The 15,712-nt window shown below is 47.7% G+C and overlaps 1 long non-coding RNA gene across 1 annotated transcript; it reads right to left on the reverse strand.

The window, feature by feature from the left end:
* Positions 1–1,227: 1,227 nt before the first annotated feature.
* On the reverse strand, positions 1,228–15,690 carry LOC123599572. The gene is made up of 3 exons (XR_006713203.1): positions 14,742–15,690; positions 14,437–14,607; positions 1,228–1,297 (listed from the first exon to the last, which is right to left on the reverse strand). It is a non-coding gene; the product is annotated as an uncharacterized LOC123599572 (long non-coding RNA).
* Between the last annotated feature and the right edge of the window lie 22 nt (positions 15,691–15,712).

Consider the following 15,712-nt stretch of genomic DNA (forward strand, 5'->3'; position numbering starts at 1 on the left):
TTAGATACCTATCCATGTCTGATATTTGTTCGATTCTAAGTGTGTCTGTCTAGAGGTCAAGATAATGGGGTCAGGCTCCCCTGTAACACCATCGGTTGAAGAAACACAAATATGGGTTTTAGTTCAACTTGCTGGACTCATGTTGCAATTGTTCCCTGTGCAAACATGTGTAAGCGTTTTTGCTACCATTCTGTCTACAGATCTGGGATGAACAAACTCCCTAGTAAACACGGGCTGCTTCTTGAAATGGGGCATGTTCCTGCACACACACCATTCTTTTTCTTTCTCTGTTGTATAACACGCCAACGTGCTCATTCATATTTAGAAATAGAAAAACAATTATGTCACCTAATCCAATCCCTTTTCAGGGATGCCACTGTAGGCCAGAGGTTGAAATGATCCCATGCCTGACCTTTCTGAAAGATGAGAAGGAATGTTCTAGAAGTGAATTCTTACGAATGAGGAAGGACGATGTTTAGAGTTCCTAAACCCATTGGCTTGTTATTTTTATAAATCGATATTTGGATTAAAGGAACTATTTGAGCTGAATAGTTCTAACCACGGGGTGAGAATTAGATTTCTTTAACTTGGCCTGGCTCAGAGTTTCTCTGTCTTCCTCCTTTGGAAGAACTGAACGCTGGCAAAACAGTTTCACGTTTTCTGCCAATTTGTGGTCATTGACGCTTTTGCAGTATTTGAGATTCGCACAAAATTTATTCTGTCTCCGAATATTGTGCGGTTGGCTGGGTCTCAGATGGTACTGGGGACAAGGTAATGGTGTTCTGGTGGGCAAGGTATGGAGGGACACCTGGATTGGTGCCCTGGTTCTGCCACTATTGGCGATTTGGTTTGGGGAAAGGCAGTTAACCTCTCCTACCTCCAGTCCCCTGTTTGGGAAGGGACAACAATAACAGTGCAAGCGAGCGTGCGTCGTAAAGTTGTTCAGTGCTCTGTGAGTGCCAATTCTGGTATCACCAGACTCTGCTTTCCACACCTTACATCCATCCCAACACCTTCTCCCCGTGCGCAACAGGCAAAGCGAGCGAGAGGTCCTGACCTTGCCTTTGGAGGGCATTTCATCTAAAACTGAAGTTGAGGAGACAGGTGAGTTTGGTCACGTTTGCTTTGCGAAGCTGGAAAAGCAGCTTATCTTTTGTGAGTCATGGTTTCTTCCACTGAAAAGAAAAGTGGTAACACCGACTTTTCGAAAACAAGTTAAGACCGTACACACGAAGTATCGATCGAACCAGAGAGGGCGGATGGAGAACTCAGGATCTGCCTCTCCTGGGAAGAAGCCCTGTAAAGAGGAGAAAGAGGCACGTTCGGAAAGAAACGGTGTGTGATGAAAAAACTTAAGGATGAAAGGGCCAGAGGGACAAGGGTTGGCACAGTGGCCACAGAAAGGTCTCAGAGAGTGGCCTGGCATTGAGCCTGTTGACACCTGCTGACTTTGAAGGCAGCAAGAAGGAGGCCTCCGGGTTTTTCAGATCCAGGCCAGACTTAAACACAGGGCCTGGGTTTTCTTAGGAGGCTATCTTGGCTAAGAAACCAGGGTTACCCCCTTCTCTGTCCATGAAATGCTGCTAACCTTGGATTTACACCAGAGATTCACCTAAAAAGCTTTCTTTAGTCACCTCTCGTCAAGTCCTAGCAATTACGTGTACTTTTTTAAAAGGTTAGGCTTGCAATTGTGTTAGGCCCGCACGGTAGGATGCCGTTGGGTTCGGGCTGAAGTAGTCACGTCGGCATCTAGATTGTGAAAAGTACTTCGGCAAAGTACATTGAAGGAAACAAGGAAGGCCCGTCAAACTTTAAAACCCAAACTGCGGGGGCGCCTGGGTGGCGCAGTCGGTTAAGCGTCCGACTTCAGCCAGGTCACGATCTCGCGGTCCGTGAGTTCGAGCCCCGCGTCGGGCTCTGGGCTGATGGCTCAGAGCCTGGAGCCTGTTTCTGATTCTGTGTCTCCCTCTCTCTCTGCCCCTCCCCCATTCATGCTCTGTCTCTCTCTGTCCCAAAAATAAATAAAAACATTGAAAAAAAAAATATTTAAAACCCAAACTGCTACAAAAATGTACGTTTTCCTTAAGAAGCATAAAATCTCTGAGTAAATCTAGTTTGTAACACGATTTTGTGTGAGATTACCCCCCCCAAATTCAGAGCTTTATGGACACGATCTCATTGGGCCTCAAGTGTCGGGCTTTCTTTTAAATAGAATCATGATGTCTTTATATACCCCAATATTGCTGGCATATAGATTCAAGGTTGCTTCCTCCGCAGAAGTTAATTGGATGGGACGATGGTTATTCACTGTTAATCCATTACCCAGCCTTAGTGTTACCCTTGGGCCTGGCGTTTCATTAACAGTCCAGAGAGCATGTCTCACTAAGGCTTTTTGGCTCATCACATGAGCTCACCTCTGCAAACTTAGAGACACTGAAAGGTAGTTCGCATAAATTATTCCATCATTCAACCACAAAAGCAGGTTTCTTCAGGCAAAATATTTATGACTTTTAAGTCACTTCCTTGTACGCACATTTCTGCTTCCCATCCAATGAAGCCAAACCTGACGTTCTGTTAGAGCGATCTAGGCAACACTTTGTTTTTTGCCCCAAAGACCCAAAGATCGGCTGGGAACGTCTTTGGTTAAAATAAATAAATAAATAAATAAATAAATAAATAAATAAAATTATAATAATACTGTAAAAACGACTTTCTGGAAATTGTATGTTTTTCCTCCTATCAAGATACGTAAATACCACCAGTGAGTAATGTGCGAAGGACAGTAATAAACGCCATCATTTGCTTTCAGCCTTTCTACCATGTTGATTTTTCCCTCTGTTTCCTTACTTCAACAACTGGTGGGGATGTTTTTGTAACTAATCAATACTCATCCCAGAACAAAGGCCTTATTCACTCATTTGTTTATTCATTCAACCCTTTATGCATCAAATATATATATATATATATATATACATGTATGCACATAAATATATTTAAAGTTTATTTATTTATTTTGAAAGAGAGAGACAGAGAGCAGGGGAGGGCTCGAGAGAGGGAGAGACAAAATCCCAAGCAGGCTCTGTGCAGTCAGTGAAGAGCCTGAGGCGGGGCTCGAACTCAAAACTCACAAACTGTGAGATCATGACCTGAGACGAGATTAAGAGTCAGATGCTGGGGCGTCTGGGTGGCTCACTCGGTTAAGCGTCCGACTTCTGCTCAGGTCATGAACTCGCAGTTCGTGAGTTTGAGCCCTGCATCAGGCTCTGTGCCAACAGCTCAGAGCCTGGAACCTGCTTTGGATTCTGTGTCTCCCTGTCTCTCTGTTCCTCTCTCTCTCTAAAAAATAAACATGAAAAACACCCAGGTGCTCCTATGCATCAAATATTAATTGAGAACTTCTTAAGTGCCTAGCACTGTTTAGGGCACTTGGAATACATTCGTGAAAAAGAAAATTAGTAAAAAAGATGCCCACCCTCTTGGAGCGTACATTCTCATGGGAGATCGTTGCATAGTAAACAGTAAACAGAGTAGTAAGAAGTGCTCTGGGAAAAGTAAAATTAAAAATAAAAACAAAAAGGAGAGGAGGGAGGGGAGGGCTAATGCGGATGGTGTGTAGGTTAAACTGGGCTATCAGGAGAGGCCCCGTAGAGAAGCGCGGGAGACGGGCAAGCAGTATCCAGTCTAAAGCAGAGTGAGGGCCCCAGGGAGGAGCCTGGTGTCTTTCTGATGTAGGCAAGAAGGTCAGAGAGGCTGGGGCAGAGAAGACAGAGAGGAGAGGAGGAGCCTTGGGGACAGGAGGACAGAGCTGGGAATGGGGGGCAGGCAATACGGGATTTTGAGTGGCAAGGGGACATGATCTGGCTTAAAGCTTAAAAAGACCCCTCTAGCATTTGGTTGAAAATGGACAGTGGACGAAGGTGAACATAGAAGCAGGAAGACCAAACCATTTGTTAAACAGAAATCCCAACAGATAGCATGAAAACCTCTTCGATTTGCGTCTTTGATTTGATTTTAAACCAAATTTTGAACTAGAAGGCAAAAGACACAGCACCCCTTCCGGCTCGGCCCCTCTCTTGCCCGTCTCTTTCAGGAAAACATGGCCGTCCTCCTCAACACGGGCTGCAGCGTTCCTAGCACGTGGCTTCTTCCACTGTGGCGGAGCACGACATTTAGGCTAACTCGGTAGCTCCCTTCGGGGGCAGTACAGTTATGCTACAGAAGACAAATCATCAGTCAAGGGGCACTCAGGCAAACATAGGGTTGGAAAGTTCCAGAAATAGTTCTGGAATGCTTGGTGATGCAAGCAAAGAACAGAATCAAGAAGTGGGGGGGCGGGGGGGGGCGCTCCCCTGGGCTGTACGGTCAACATTATCTAAGCTGTTAGTGGGTTAGACTGCTGGTTTTCTTTGATATTTCGAGTGGCAAGACGTAAAATACCATACCGTTCCTTACTCTGTCATTGCCTTTGAATTTCGTGAGGCAACTTAGACTTGTGTCAGTCTATTTTTTTCTTTTTATTTATTTTAAAAATAATTTATTCTTTTTAGTAATCTCTACACCCCACGTGGGACTCATGACCCTGAATTCAAGAGTCGTATGATCTTCCGACTGAGCCAGCCAGGAACCCCTATTTTTTAAAATATCTAACATTAGGGATGTCATCCAGATTGGCGGGGATCATTGTTACAAAAGAAGGTATCAAAAATTAAGACACAAGGGGCGCCTGGGTGGCGCAGTCGGTTAAGCGTCCGACTTCAGCCAGGTCACGATCTCGCGGTCTGTGAGTTCGAGCCCCGCGTCAGGCTCTGGGCTGATGGCTCGGAGCCTGGAGCCTGTTTCCGATTCTGTGTCTCCCTCTCTCTCTGCCCCTCCCCCGTTCATGCTCTGTCTCTCTCTGTCCCAAAAATAAATAAACGTTGAAAAAAAAAAATGCTTTAAAAAAAAAAATTAAGACACAAGACTTAGGAGCAATAATGGCGTTGGCCTTGAAACTTCTGAAGAACTGTCTTCGTAACCTATGTAAACATAAGGAAGTCAGCAAGAATTCTTAGGGCTCTCTTCACTGTTCCACGTGACTGAGAATGTAGGAGCACAGCTATTAGAAGAAGTCCCAGGAGAGATCACTGCCCTAGAAAGGGAGGTCTCTGGGCCTCTGCTGAACCGGGTAAAGCCATCAGAAAGTTTAAATGGGACCACAGGGAGATATCTACTCACAAGGGACGGGAAACCGTGTCGGAAGGTCATTTAGCCATAGAATGGCAAATAGGTTGCAGACCTCATTGCCTCCTGGGAATAACTTCTGGAGTGCTGAGTGGTGAAGGATTCTGAGGCCACCCCTGGTATTGATTTGGACACGGTACCGCGTGGACCAACGATGCCTACCCCAGGCAAAGGGAGTGGGAATGGTGTACATGGACCACGTGTTTATCATTCCTGACTCACTGGTCCTCTTGCCTTCATATTTGTCTACAGTTTAATCATCTTAGGGGCGCCTTGGTGGCCCAGTCAGTTAAGCATCCCGCTCTTGATTTCGGCTCGGGTTGTGATCTCATGACTCATGGGGATTGAGCCCCTTGTCAGGCTCCACACGGGGCGTGGAGCCTTCTTGGGATTCTCTCTCTCCCTCCCTCTGCCCCTCTCCTGCTCATGCTCTCTCTCTCTCTCTCTCCCAAAATAAATAAATAAATATGAAAAAATTGAAAAGAATAAATCAGCTTAGAAAGATGAGGTGCTATTCTATTTTTAAGAGGTTTGCAGAGGACATTATATAAACTTCTTTCAGAAATGGAAATGCAGAGATTGTTACTTAAAATAAATTCTCCTCGCATTATCCAGGCTTTTGTTGCTCTGATGTCAAGTTCTTTTCCTTTCTTTTGGCCTTGGTGGACAGTGGAAAAGTGCCCTGTCCAGGGAACCCACCGTGGTGTCCCGGTCTCCACGTGCACCTTTGGTGGAGACCTTGGACTCTCCCGCTGCTCTAACCATCGGCCACCGTCAGTCCAGGGTTTCCCTTCTCTCGGTGCCCTCTTTCCCACCTTTGTCACCCCTGCTGGCAAACTGGGGTCTTCAGACCGAGACAGAGAGAGCCTCAGGGAGACGGCATGTCATGGAGAATCTGCACTCTTTGACTGGCTCTGCCCACAGATCCCTTTCAGGCCTTTTTTGCTTTCTCTCTCAGAGGCTGCTCTTCCCCGTCCGTAAAACAAGGCAGATTTCAACCTAGGCACAAGGACCGACCTGAGATTATAGTTTGTATGTTCGGTGCACGGTTCGGGGATGGCGTCTTCTATCAGATTCGCAAAAGGAACTGTCACTCCCACATTGTTAAGAGGCGATTTCTAACATTCTTTCCATCTGAAACTTGGCATGTGAAAATCCCTTTTCCTGTATGGATCACTGTGTCTCATGCTCACAGCTGCAGGATGGGGCAAAGCACTCTCCCATTTCTTACAGAGAATGGACCCATCTTAATCCTAAAGGACCTATATTAATCAAATTTGCAGAAAATGACGAAGGTAGACCAAAAATGTAGCCTGTGTGAGGAAGAGGAACTAACGTTGTTAAAATGACCCTGAAAGCCCATAAGTTATGAAAAAGGACACATTGTTCTAGAGGATTCCAGTGTCTTCTAAAGGTCGTCAACCAGAGGCAACGTTCACGGGAGACAGGAGATGGTCCTTGAAGGACCCGGCAAGAGGCAGCGGCCGCCGATCCTCTCCTGGCCGTGGTCCAGGGGAACTTTGGTTTTACTGACCGTGTTTGTTTTTAGGGCTGTTAGTGTCACACACTAGGTAGCTGAAAACAACTGGAATTTATTCGCTCACAGTTCTAGAGGCTTGGAGCCCCAAATCAAGGTGTCAGCAGGGCCATGCTCCCTCCGCAGGCTCTAGGGAAGGATCCCTTCTTGCTTCGTGCAGTTTCTGGCCGTCCTGACAGCATCACTCTGATCTCTGCCTCCTCTGTCACATGGCCTCCTCCCTGTGCGTCTTCGTGTGTCCTCTCGTCTTCTTATAAGGGCACCAGTCACTGGCTTTAGGGTCCACTCTAAATCAGGATGATTTCATCTTGACCTCCTCAACTAATCGCATCTTCTTAGATCCTACTTCTAAATAGGATCACGCCTGAGGTTCCAGGTGAATGGAGGATGCGATTTAACCCCCCACGCCAGCATTGTTGGAAATTTTTCTACAAACTGAGCCTGTACTCGTGGGGTACTTAGGATAGAAAAAACCAAAATGAAACAACAACAAAAAAGAGTGCATATGTATACACACACACATGATATTTGCTCTCTTACTCTGGCTGAATTGCAGGTGAGGTGGTTGATGGGAAGAGAGGAGAATAGAACAATAATAATACCTAACACTTGTAGAGTGCTTACTATTGGCCAGATACTGTTTTAAGTGCTTTTGCATATTATATCACTTAATCTTCGTAGCGATCTTGTACAGCGGGGGAGAGTATCATTCCCAATTTCCAGGTGGGAAAACTGAGGCACAGAAAAGTTAAGTTACTTGCTCAAGCTCCAGGGGAAAATCCAGGATTGGAACCCCGAAAGTCTGACTCGGAAACTGTGCTTACAACTGCCCCCCTGTACTGTTTCTCCGTGTGTGCAAGGCACACATAGGAAATGTAGGTCTGATTCAAGAAACTCCTCACCACTTCCTAAACACATGCAGACACACAGACTCTCCCTCCCCGTCCAAAGAGAACAGTAATAAATGAGCACATAGCTTCTCTGGTTAGATGTGTTTGCAGCATTTAAACTGCAGAATCCATTGAGCCAGGGGCAGTCAGACACATACTCGGGACAGATGAAAGCTACTATGGACTGGGTAAAATACAGCTGTTCCTGCACATCACCGATGGCCTGGCAGGTTCCTCAGACCGCAGGTGGTTTCAACCGACCAGAATGTGACATCGCACTGGTCAAAGAGTAGCCACACATCCAGGGCGGGGTTCACTTTATCAGCTTCTAGCAAATTGCTGCTAGTCTGCACTTGTGGTCGACCTGGTGCCTCACAAGCCAACACACACAGAGGGAAGAAAAGGGAGTCGAGGGAAGAAAAGGGGAGTCGGTAGGCCTATTTAAAATAAGAATGACTGCAGTGCTTATATAAATGCCAGGTGCTGTGCGGAGTATCTCGCCTCCTGCAATCCTTACCACAACCTTCTGAATCATCCATAGCCCCAGGGCTGGGACGGTGACTAATAATAAAGTGGTAGGTTATCCTGATGATAAAAATGGCTATGGGCTTGTTCCTGTAAACTTCCTCCAGGGGCTGTCCCACCTCCAAAGTGGACTCAGCTCTATGGTGCTGTGCACAGTCAGTGAGGACAAATCTGTCCGGCAACAATTACCCAAATGAATACTAAGGACGTTTTCACTGTCGCCGTCCGAGCTCGTGTGTGTGTGTGTGTGTGTGTGTGTGTGTGTGTGTGTGTGGCTTTTCAGGTAATTTTTCTTATCTAAATAACTTCTTGAGAGGAAACACGTCCTTCAAGTGTGCAGCCTGGAGCTCTGAGCAAAGGAGGCAGCCTCGGAAAGCAGAAACCTCAGGCTAAACCAGCCCAGTTATGGCCCCCGGGTGCTCGTACCCTCAGAGGCTAAAGCAAGACCAGGAAAGCATACATACAGCCTGACTTCTGCTCTCCTGTGGGATCGTGCTTGGTTGATCAGAGCATCCCACAGACAGTGCCGCGCTGACCTTGGAGGGTATTAAATCATGGGCTCTGGAGGCAAACGCCAAGCTGCAAATCTCACTCAGCTCCATCACCTTCCAGCCGTGTGACCTTGGCAAAGTCAACTCGGGAGCCTTAGTTTCTTCATCTGTAAAATGGGCACAGGAATAAAACATACCACCAAAGGCTGGTGTGAGGACGAATGGGGTTACCCTGCAGCATGTGCCCTGCAAGGGGCTTGGGGCTCAGGGCCAGGAAATGTTAGTCATCGTTACTGGGATATCAGCAGCGGAGTTCTGTGCGTTGCTTCCCTTCTCCAGATGAGGTGTGGTAGTGACATGGTTCCACTGGGCTCCGTTCACCTCCTGTTGTATAAGGAGCCATTACCCACCTGCCAGCATTAGGTGAGAAAAAGAAAAGGAAGAGGAGTCTTTGCAGAGACCCACCTTTTTTTTTTTTTTAAGCTTATTCATTTATTATTTCTGAGAGAGAGGGAGAGAAAGAGAGTGAGTGGGGGAGGGGCAGAGAGACAGGGAGACACAGAATCCGAAACAGGCTCCAGGGTCCGAGCTGTCAGCACAGAGCCCGATGTGGGGTTCGAACTCACGGACCGCGAGATCATGACCTGAGCCGAAGTCGGGCATTTAACCGACTGAGCCACCCAGGCGCCCCCAGCAAGACCCACTTTTAAAAATGTCTGCGTCTGACCCCTTCAAAACAGAGGGCAGATGGGGAGGGTCTATCTTCCTTTTCTGTAAGTCCCACAGGCCTTGCTGGTATTTCTTTCCTGACAACAAGAGCAGGTTTCTCTCCCCACAGGGGCCCCTTTCTTTCCCCTGAACCAGAAGGGAAGGTCCCCTTTCTCTCCGCAGTAACGGGCAAGAACAACGTCCCATTGACAACGTGAATGGAGCGTTTCTTACCCTGAGACTCTTCCTGCTGCAGAGGCAGGGACCTTTTCTCTCTGGCTTGGCTTCCCAAGACCATGATTCCAGTTCTCTGGAGGCGACCAGGGCAGGGCAGTTCAGGATGTCTGATTCCGGCACGATCCGACCAAGGAAGGGAAACTGCCCAGTTGCCCAGTCTCCACAACAGGCCATTTTACAGGCACGCCATGACTTCCGATGCGTGCAAGTTCTAGAAATTTCCCTGTGACGCCTGCCTCTGGGCCTGCCTGCCCTGACCACCCAGTAACATCCCCTCCTTCCACACCACCTTCCCTTGCCCTGCTTCATTTCCTATCAGAGCGCTTAGCGTCACCCGGTCCATTTCCACGAACATGTTTATGGTTTGTTCTCCCTCCTGTGGGAACACAAGTTCCAGGCGAGTAGGGACTCTGTCTCGTTCACTGCCGAATCCCTAGTGTCTGGCAGAGAGTAGGTGCTCGGTGGATATTTATTGAATGAACGGATGAATGAAGTCCGAAAGGTATTTTTGCGTTCCCTCTCCAATCCAGTAAATGCCTGATAAATGGGTAACTGAAGTCTAGTTGCAATTGTCCTGGGCTTCCAGAACGGCCTGGGCTTGGAGCGGTCAACCACCTGGCATGATCCTTTTATGGCCTGGCAAACTAGAGACGCAGCTTATGACCTGGTCCCTGCTCTCTGAGCAGACAGAATTCAGCTGCTGAGACCAAACTCACAAAGGACAGAGTAAAGTGAACCCCAGCAGAAGAGAAGGTCTTCAACAGCTGGGACAGCTGCTGGGGGTGTCGGGGGGGGGGGCAGGTCTGCCGCCTGTTTATCCTGGCACCTGTAGGGAGGAGGAAGCCAGGTGACTGCCTAGTACTGAGGGACTAGGGTCCTTCGGCTGTCTAGTTTCTCGCTGCTCTCTGCAGTCTACCCAGAAACCACACCAATGTTTCCAGGAAGTATGCACTACGTGTCGTCTATAGGTTCCAACGCCCCGCCTGCCGTCTTCTTTTTCTCTCTCACTGCTTCTTGCAAATTAAAAAGTGAATCAGAAAGCAATGTTAAAAATAATCAAACCACAGCTAAAGGAAGGTGCTATCAACAGAAGAAAGGCGGGGAAAAAAAAACCCGAGGTGAGTATTATTCCGCTGTGCTTTGAACACAGGCCCTGTGATTATTCATTCTGTGAAACCCCTCCGCGGCGGGGGGGCCCAAGGGAATTAATGGGGCCACAATTACTTGCCTTTTGCATTACTTAAATGGGCCATAAAAATTAGCATTGGTTTCTGTGGCCACCAGCTGGAAAAAGTCAAGAGGAGACAAGCTGTCAATAAAAAGGAAAAACCCACTGCTCCAGTTTTCCCAGACTGTAGATGCTCACTGTCATCAGGTAACTCCTCTTATAATGAAAGTCAGCTTGGAGCATCAGAAGGTCCTGAAGGAAAGATTGGAGGACCCTAAGGATGTAGAATCGAGGCTCTCCAGCCCGAAACTGGGTGCCAGAGGGAGGACAAGGAGCTTCTGAAAGGTCAGCTCTCCAAGTTGGGGGCTGGGCAGAGACCTTGGCGCTCACCTCGGAGAGGGTTCCTGCCACATCCACGTTTTCAAGGCTCCCCGTAGATTAAAACATGACAAGCCATCAAAATGGGGCCACGAAGACTGTGGTGTGTTTAAAAATAATTATACTTAACAAATCAGGCCTTTTAATACGCAAGCAAACCAAGGAAACAAGATGGCGGTGCTATTCGCAAGGCAAATCCAGGACTCACTCCAAGCAGGAATTCGGGGTGTGCCGCAGGGGGCCAGGATGGGCAGGGGACACGCGTGTGCGTCTGGCAAGAACTTCTCTCTATTCTGTCGCTGGGTCGCCTTGACCCCGGGGCTAATTCAGTTAGAGATTATTGTCAAGTCTAAATCTGAGTTCTTCCTGAATGGGAATCCCTCTCCTCTCCTCACTCAGATGCTCTGGGCCACGAATCCACTGCCTGTTCTCCCACGGTATTTGCCACTGCTTGTCCTGCTTTGTGTCAGGGAGGGCAGTTGAGGGGCCTCCTCTCTGGGTCTCGCTTGCAGGTGCTGAGGGTGGGGTGGCCTGGCTCCTCGGGGTCTCTCCAGGACATTTTCTCTGAGTCGCCCTTGGGGATAAGAAAGGCTTGAGCCGGTTTTAGATTCCTCCCCTCCGAGGTTTGATTTCGGAAATTTGCAAGTTCTTTAACAACACTGTGGTAGCTTTGACAGAACTGGAATCATTCCGGGAGCCAACGCAGCAGACAACAATGAACAGAACCCTGAACCCATGGCATAGGATTGAAGGAAGCTTTCTTCTCTGCCTCCTCACTGCTGCGTTGATTTATTCATTCAACCAGTATTCACTGAGTCCCTTCCAAGACCAGTCTCCATATTCAGGAGGAGTGATTGTGAGTAAACACAGACCAAGCCCCTTCCTGGTGAAGCTCACCACATAGTGCGGGTCTAGGGACCCTAATTGAAAATCACAAAGCATTGTAAATAGCCACCGCAACAAGTGCTGTAAAGCAGAGGCATGTGTTACTATAAGCACCTATTACGGGGTCTAGCTTAGTTAGGCGGGATAGGGAAGGATCTCTGAAAACCCAGACATTGAGCTGGATCTGAGGGATGAGAAGGGAAAGAGAAGGAAGTCTCTTTTTGGAAGCAACAGTGCATGTGCAAAGGTCCTGAGGTGGGACAGAAGAGAATATAAGGCCCCGAGAAGGAAGTGGGGCTGGAGCAGTGTGGCAGAGACTTAAGGTGGTTCCCCGGGGCACACTGGAGCTGCGGCAGGGTGTGGAGACCTAGCATGGCCTGCAGGAAGGAGGCCCCTTTCAAGGAGCTTCTGGGCCTCCCAGATTTTCTTTCAGCCTTAGAGCAATGGGACGTCACTGGTCACTGAAAGGTTTTAAGCAGGGGGAGAGGGCTGGGGAGGACTGAATTGCATTAGCATTTGGAAAAATCACTCTGGCTGCAGCTTTAACATCTCTGAAGGTAATTGCTGCTTCAGAAGCAGGGTCAGTATTCAGTTACGGGAAGCAGAAGCTGGTGTGGTGTAGCCCGATCTGGGTTTGAATCCCAGCTTCTTGCTTCATTTCCAGCGTGGCCTTGGGCAGGCCAGCATTTCAGAGCCTCAATTTCCTCAATAAAATGGAGATAATAATACCTCCTTCCGCGTTGTTATGAGGGATAAGGAAATTTAAGTAAATAGTCTGGCCTGACATGCGGCAAACTTCCCTTGGGATCTTTTAAAAGTGGAAACCTGCGTGGATGTGACACAGAATACGAAAAGGCCAAAATTCAGCCCATCATATGGACTTGCAACTTTACTTGGAGAAAATATTTCGGACTTCAACTTCACCTTCCATCCAGGTGGATGGTCTGGAAACACCTTCTCCTGCTCCTTTGAACAATGCAATAGCGAAACAACCACTTATTAAACTGTTTGTAGAAAGGTGCTGCAGCCACGCCTTGTGACTCTGACATTTATCGGATGATAAACCATAGAAAGATGAAGCAAGCCATTGGCTGTGGGTTAAGTGCATTTGTTGGTGATGAATAACAGTCTGCTGGGTGTCATATTTGGCCAAAGTGACGCTGGTAAGTAAGCCTCTGTTTTGATCAATCCACGCTTGGGCATTCTGGCGCCCTCATCTCCCAACCAGCCCAGGCCCTGCTGTGATGGCACTCCAGATGACCTTAAGTCAACAGTCTTGGTCGGAAACACTCAAGGCCAACTTTCAGAGGCTCTTGCCGGCCGGTGATGAGACTACGTGAACACCCAGGATATGAAATATATCAACTGTGCTCCAATTCTCGAGTTGGTAATGACATTGACAAAAATACCAATCGCACACAAAAATATTGATCACCGTTGCAAGGTGATAGGAAACCAATATAGTATTTTGAACATCTGTGTATAAAGGACAGGAATCAAACATTGATCCTTTGTGATGTAAACTGTGCCAGATACTAGCTGAAATCTTCCAGCTGACACACACAGAAGGAATGACAGAGTTAGATTATCACCACTGTGTAACCCTTAACATATGAATGAATCTAGACATTAATCATCAATGGCTGCTAACGTCATAAAAAGATAGAAAGGACAGCCCTCCCTCCCTCCCTGCATTATGTGCCTCCTGATGGAAGAACACAAACCCATATATGACCCAATGGCAATGTGGGGATTAAAATAAACTATAAAAATCTTTTTTTTTTTAAACGTTTATTTATTTTTGAGACAGAGAGAGAGCATGAACGGGGGAGAGTAAGAGAGAGAGAGGGAGACACAGAATTGGAAACAGGCTCCAGGCTCTGAGCTGTCAGCACAGAGCCCGACGCGGGGCTTAAACTCACGAACCACGAGATCATGACCTGAGCTGAAGTCGGACACTTAACCGACCGAGCCACCCAGGCGCCCCTATAAAAATCTTTTAAAAATATCAGTGAGAACCTTGAACACCTGATGGGCTATTGCATGATTTTAAGAAATTATCATTAACTTTTTAGGTGTGCTAATGCTATTGTGGTTAGGTTTAAAAAAAAGAAAGTTGCTATTTTGTTTTTTAGCAACCCAAATTAAGATACGTGCAGATGAATAGTGTATGTCTGGAATTTGCTTCAAAATAACAGGAGGAGAGAATGGGAAGATGAGGGCAGAAAGCACATTAGCCATGAGCTCGTGATTACTGAAGGTGGGCCCCAGACTCATGGGACTTTGAGATTTTCCTTAACAGAAAGTTAAAAAAAAATCCATTGACCGATCCAAAATCTGTTGATCACTTTAATATTTAGCTATTATTAACAGTATTATATTAACATGAAGTCTCACCTGTGCGATGCATCCAGGCACTTGCATGGGAGGTGTGGGGGCTGGTGGGTTCTAGTCTTACTCTCCCATTCAGGAGCTGAGTGATTTTGGAACTTCAGTTCTCTGGGTCTCCCTGTACTCCTTCAGGAACCGAGGAGCAGGGGTGATTTCTAACATCCTGCGGGCTGTGTGCTTAGAGGGACAAAGAGAGTTGGGTCCTACAGTCTGACTGTCTGGGTTGGAATCCCCAGTTTCCCATTTGTATCCTACGGTAAATTTGCTTAATGCCCCAGAGCTTTAAAGATGGAAAGAACAATAATGCTCACCCCAAAGGGATCCTGTGAAGATTAAATGAGATACTGAATGCATTCATCCCATGAACATTGGGCACTTTGCTCCCAGCTCTGGGAAGGGGGGGTGGGTGGAGTAGTGAAGAAAAGGCTGGGGCCAGGCTGTTTGGAGCCCAATGGGAGGTCCCAGACGACACCCAGTAAACACTAAATAAGAAGCAGGACTTCAAACAGCTACAACTATGAAGAAAACCCAACAGCGATTTCATGGAAGCCTGCTTTCAGGGAGGTGGGTGGCAACATTAAACGGGTAGGTTGGGCTGAGGAAGGTTGCCTGCCTTACAGGCATAAATCAATTGATTACATCTCTCTCGACCACGGTTCCACATTTGACGATGTCTGAGGATTTTTGGTGGCCGCAACTGGGGGTGGGGTTGAAGGGGCGTTCTGGCATCTAATGGATAAAAGGCTTGGGACGCTGTTCAATATTCTCCAATGCAACAAGACCGCCGCCTCACCAAAACATTATCAAATGCAAAATGTGAATAGTGACAAGGCCGAGAACCCCGAATATAGAGCGGACAGCAGGGTAAGGGTCCTGGGTCAGAAGGCAGCTTGCGGTGTCTGGGGTACAAACGGAAAGCCAGCGTGGTGGAGGAAACCAGGATGGGAGAGAGGCAGGTTGGGGTAGGTGAGGGAGCACCTTTTGGAGCACGGTGAGGAAGTTGGAATTATCCCCAAAGCAGTGGGCAGCCCCCGGGAGAGTTTTGAGCGGGGGAGGAAGTTAACTCAGGTAATAATGCGCTTAGCACATACAAGCTCTCTAATAACTACAGTCCATCGCTACCATCACCTGCGTATCTTTGCTCCTTTGCCCCGGCCCAATTCCAGGCCTCAGCGCGGCCGCAGTAACTAACTCCTCCTGGCCAGCAGAGGGCGCCGGCCGCCACTTGGCCTCCGGCCGCCGGGGCGGGCCTCCTCTTGCCGTCCCCCTTCCTCCTCTTTTC

The sequence above is a fragment of the Leopardus geoffroyi genome, chromosome C1, assembly GCF_018350155.1.
Source record: "Leopardus geoffroyi isolate Oge1 chromosome C1, O.geoffroyi_Oge1_pat1.0, whole genome shotgun sequence".
Taxonomy (NCBI): domain Eukaryota; kingdom Metazoa; phylum Chordata; class Mammalia; order Carnivora; family Felidae; genus Leopardus; species Leopardus geoffroyi.